This window comes from Cajanus cajan, chromosome 1 (genome assembly GCF_000230855.2).
Source record: "Cajanus cajan strain Asha chromosome 1, NIPB_CcT2T_4, whole genome shotgun sequence".
In the NCBI taxonomy this organism is placed as follows: Eukaryota; Viridiplantae; Streptophyta; class Magnoliopsida; order Fabales; family Fabaceae; genus Cajanus; species Cajanus cajan.
The window spans coordinates 10404300-10410309 of record NC_138517.1 but is presented as its reverse complement, the minus strand read 5'-3'; positions in this window follow the sequence as shown (position 1 = coordinate 10410309).

The following is a 6010-nucleotide window of genomic DNA, read 5'->3' as shown; positions in this document are numbered from 1 at the left end:
GTATTTTAATTAAATTATTAATTTATATTTAAAAATATTTGTATTTTGCACTTTTTAATTTTATATATTGATTTAATAATTGTTTTCGACAATATTTTGTTATATATATATATATATAATTATTATTAATTTGTATTTTTTTTAAAATTGTCTCCACCAACCTAATATTTAGAATTTTTTTATAAAATTATCTTCCTCAACATATAATATCATGTATATAAGTCTGTATGAGTTGTCTTTTAATTAATTTTTTCTTTTTATTTTAATTTCTAATTGAGAGATGGCAGCATATAGGAATATGAGTGGAGAATATGGACACAAATTGATGGAAGCAAAGGAAGAAGAAGAAGTGGTGCTAAACTCTGGCCACAGCATGCCTATGCTTGGCTTTGGCACTGCAGCTGTGCCCCTCCCTCCGCATGATGAGCTCGTCTCTGTGTTCATAGCTGCCATTGAAGCTGGCTACCGTCATTTTGACACTGCAACTCTCTATGGTTCTGAGGATGCCCTTGGCCTAGCTCTCGCACATGCACAACGCCAAGGTCTTATTCACAATCGTGGTGAGGTTTTTGTCACAACCAAGCTGTGGTGTTCTGATGCACATCCTGGCCTTGTCCTCCCAGCACTCAAGAAATCACTTAAGTAATATCATTCAAGATATTGTTATGAATTTTTTTATGTTGTCATCTAATAATGGATTGTTATGTATATGGTAGGATTATTAACTTTATATATTATAATGACTTTAAATGTCATACTTATGGTGAATTTTGATTTGTTGAAAATGTTAAAATCGTTACGCTGACATTGTATTAGAATCAAACTCTTTGGTTGCTGGTGTTTCTTTTGTCTGATTGTTATTCTAGTTTGATTTTGAACCTTTTTATAGGAAGTTGGGACTTGAGTATGTGGATCTTTACCTAATCCATTTTCCGGTGAGGTTGAGACATGGAATTGGAGGAAATATTTCCAAAGGAGACGTGCTTCCTTTTGACATAAAAGGGACATGGGAAGCCATGGAAGAGTGCTCTAAATTAGGCTTAACCAAGTCTATTGGTGTCAGCAATTTTGGAGCAAGAAAGCTTTCTGAGCTTCTGCAGAATGCAACTATCACCCCTGCTGTTAATCAGGTATACATCATCCTGGTTATGTAAGACTGAGCGTTATCAACTTGCAATGACATTGACAAAATTTTTTATGATTTCTTATTTTTGTTTTAATGATGGATCAATTGGAGGTTTGAACTTAATTGAGAGTGGTCTTTAGTCTTCAATGGTACGTTTATTAAATAAATGATCTATATATATTTCAACTAAAGATCTCGAGACGGTGAGATATCAGATATGGTAAAAAGAAAAATGGCAATAGCATGTTTGGCTTCTTAACTAAAGCTAGTACTGTCATAGTCACATCTATCTCTTATTTATATGCATAAACTCACTGCTTTTCTCTATGCTGCTCAATGTGCTCATGTATTTTGTTTTGTGTGGTTGTCCTTAGTCTTCAATAGGGTATTTTATCAAAATGAATGATCTATATTTGGTCTTGAGAAAATGTTCTAATTTCCTCATAGAAGTGAGATATCAGATATGGTAGAATTTAAGAGTATGTATGGCTTAAAGCTTGTAGACAAGTTTTATATAAATTCAATGCTTTCTGCTGTGCTCCTCTATTATCTCTGGATCTATTAGACCACAATTCTACAGTTAGCAAAACTAATTAAGTCAATTACTCTGTTTGTGTTGTATTTTTCTCTTTTCAGTTTTGCTGGCTGCCTATGTATATATACATATCCAGCCTAGCGTTTTCTGAAAATATATTTTTACAAAACAGTGTACACATACAATCAATATGAAATCGTTCCTTTCTTTTCCGTTTTATGGTATCATGAGCCTCTGAGCTCCGCCACTGCTTCCATTCGCGGATCCCGCTGTCCGCAACCATGGCTGAAAAAGAAACCAACAAAGGAAAAAATGAAGACCCCCAAAACCCTGCAAGCCCCTATTACCTCCACCCGGGAGAAAACCCAGGTGCTGTTCTTGCTAGCCCAATTCTTGATGAGTCAAATTACCATTCTTGGAGCAGAAGCATGATGAGGGCTCTGCTGTCAAAAAAACAAATTCAAATTCGTGGACGGGTCCATTCAAGAACCACAAAAGTCTAATGAACTTCATGATGCTTGGGTAAGATGCAATACCATGATTCTTTCCTGGATAACAAAATCTGTTTCTGAACAAATAGCACAAAGTGTCATCTACATCAACAACGCTCAAAGGCTTTGGGAGGATTTGAAAGAAAGATTTTCAAAAGGGGATTACTTTAGGTTTTCAGACTTACTGCAGGAAATTCATTCCATCAAACAAGCAGACCGCACTATATCAAGCTATTTTACTGAGCTAAAAATCCTATGGGAAGAATTAGAGTCATTAAGGCCAACACCAACTTGTACCTGTGATGTTAGATGCTCATGTGACCTTTCCACCAAAGTAAAAGACTACAAGGACACCGAATATGTCATATGCTTCCTCAAGGGCCTTAATGATCAATACAACACTGTCAAGAGTCAAATTCTTATTATGGATCCTTTGCCTGTGATCAACAAAGTTTTTTCTTTAGTATTGCAGCAAGAAAGACAGCAAAACACACCCAATCTTGCAGACTCAAGAATCTTTAGCCTCAACACACAATCTGGGGGGAATTGGAGATCTTCTTCCAATGGTAGAGGAGGAAGCTCAAGAGGAAGAGGAAGAACAGGTGGTCGAGGATCTTTCACCAATGCAGGGAAAGTCTGCACCTTCTGTGGTAAGGAAAATCATACCATAGACTCTTGCTACTTCAAACATGGATTCCCTCCCAATTTCAAATTCAAGGACAAAGGGAACACTACTTCCATAAACACTATCAGTAGTAAGGCTCCCAGTACCCAAGCTAGTGAGATTTCAAGAAAGCAAAACAAAGAGTCCACCTCAAATTTTACCCATGAAGATTATGATCACCTCATTGACATGCTAAAAAGGGCTAAGTTGCAATCACCAGAACATAGCATTAATCAACTTGTCCATCAAACCACTACTGAATCAGTAAGTTCCTCCAACCTGCAACAAAATCAACCAGGTAACCCTTTGGAACACACTGATTGGATTCTTGACACTGGAGCTACTGATCATGTCTGTAATTCTTTATATTTTTTTACTAAATATCATCCTATAGATCCTGTTCATGTTAAGCTGCCTAATGGAAATACCTCAACTGCTCAGTTTTCTGGAACCATTATTTTCTCTGAAAAGTTTTTCCTTAATGATGTTCTTTACATACCCAATTTTCATCTCAACATCATATCTGTGCAAAAGATTGCTGCATCTTTAGATTATGAACTCATGTTTAACAAGAATTCTTGCATCATACAGGACCTCACTTCCAAGAAGACGATTGGGCTTGCTGAGGTCAAAAATCACCTTTACATTCTGCAACGTCCTTCCAAGGATAATTCTATTTCAGCTTGTAAATCTAATTCTGTTTTGAATGCTCAACCAAAGGGCACTACTTCTTCCTTTGATCTTTGGCATTATAGGCTTGGTCACCCTTCTCATGTTGTTTTACAAACTGTGAAAAGACTTTTTCCTTATGTGACTTACAATAAAAATATTACTTGTGATTACTGTCATTTTGGCAAGCAAGCTAGATTACCTTTTCCTACTAGTACTACGAAAAGTCTATCTTGCTTTGATCTTGTTCACATGGATATTTGGGGCCCCCTTGCTATTCCCTCTATACATGGTCATAAGTATTTTCTTACTATTGTAGATGACTATTCTAGGCATACTTGGATTTATTTCATGAAATCAAAAGGTGAAACCAGAAATCTGATTCAAAACTTCATTTCCTATGTGCAAACTCAATTTACTAAACACATTAAGGTATTAAGATCCGATAATGGTGTTGAATTTGCAATGGATCAACTTTATGCTACCTATGGGATTGTTCATCAAACCTCTTGTGTTGAAACTCCACAACAAAATTCTGTTGTGGAAAGAAAACATAGACACATTCTAAACATAACTAGAACTCTTCTTTTCCATTCTAATGTTCCTAAATCTTTTTGGTGTTATGCTGTTGGTCATGCTATTCACTTGATAAATAGACTTCCCTCACCTGTTTTAAATAATTCTTCACCGTATCAAATGCTGTATGATAAACCACCTACATTATTAGACTTAAAGGTGTTTGGTAGCTTATGTTATGCTAGCACTTTGGTTCAAGGCAGATCCAAATTGGACCCTAAAGCCACTAAAGGAGTCTATCTTGGTGTCAAACAAGGCACTAAGGGTTTTTTGGTCCTTGATCTCTTAACCAGAAGCATTTTTGTTTCCAGAAATGTTGTCTTTTATGAACATATATTTCCCTTTTTTGAAAAAGGTTCTACTGTTATCACTAATTCACAACAACAAAATGATGCATGCTTTGATTTTCTATACCTTGATTCATCATCTCATCCTGTCACTACTATTGATAATTCTTCTCTCCTTGATATTGATTCTGCTCATTATGAAAATGATCTAAATGACATTGATGAATCTGCTCACCCCTCTGAAACATCATCTCCTTCACAACTAAGGAAATCTACTAGACATAAATGTTCCCCTGCTTATCTCAAGGACTATCATTGTAATTTGCTGATTGGTGTGCCACCACCAGAAGATAAACACATCAGGTACCCTCTTAATACTGTTCTGTCATATGATTCCCTTTCAGCTTCATATTCCAGGTATGTTCTCTCAATCACTACTCATGTTGAACCTCATACCTTTAATCAAGCTGTTAAAAATAAGGTGTGGGTTGAAGCCATGCAAGCTGAACTTGATGCACTTGAACACAATAAAACTTGGACTATTATGCCTTTACCTCCTGGAAAGACACCTATTGGTTCCAAATGGGTATATAAAATTAAGTACAAATCTGATGGCTCAATTGAAAGGTATAAGGCTCGGTTGGTTGTAAAAGGGTATACTCAGATCCAAGGTTTAGACTATTTTGATACTTTTGCCCCGGTTGCAAAGTTAAGCACTGTTAGAATGTTACTTGCCATTGCTTCCTGTCAACATTGGGAACTTCATCAACTTGATATTAATAATGCTTTTCTTCATGGGGATTTGCTTGAGGATGTTTACATGGAGATACCCCAAGGTCTCAACATTGATAAACCTAATCATGTTTGTAAACTCAACAAATCCCTTTATGGTTTGAAGCAAGCCAGTAGACAATGGTTTGCTAAACTTTCTTCATTTTTACTATCCTTACATTACAAACAATCCCAACATGACCATTCTCTCTTCACTAAACACCATGGCACTCATTTTACTGTGATTCTAATTTATGTAGATGATCTTATAATTGCTGGAACAGATTCTGAAGAAATCAACCACATTAAACAATCTTTAGATGTCAAATTCAAAATTAAAGATCTTGGTCCTTTGAGATATTTTCTTGGTTTGGAAATTGCTAGGTCTCATCTTGGCATTTCCCTTTCTCAACGAAAATACACATTAGATTTACTTGATGAAACTAGTTTTCTTGCAGGTAAACCAGTTCTTACTCCCATAATTAAAGGCACAAGACTCAGCCACACCACTGATTCTCCTTATGAAGATCCAGCTGGGTATAGAAGGCTCATTGGCAAACTTTTGTATCTCACCACAACTAGACCCGATATCAGCTATTCTGTCCAGCAACTAAGTCAGTTTTTATCCTGCCCTCAACAGTCTCATTATCAAGCTGCCATCAGGGTACTTAGATACCTCAAGGGCAATCCTGGACAAGGCTTGTTTTATCCAGCAGATTCCCCTCTTCAACTCAAAGCTTTTAGTGATTCAGACTGGGCTTCTTGTCCGGATACCAGAAGGTCTCTCTCAGGCTATTCTATTTTTCTAGGAAATTCCCTCATCTCTTGGAAGTGCAAAAAACAGTCCACCATTTCAAGATCCTCTTCCGAAGCAGAATATCGTGCTCTTGC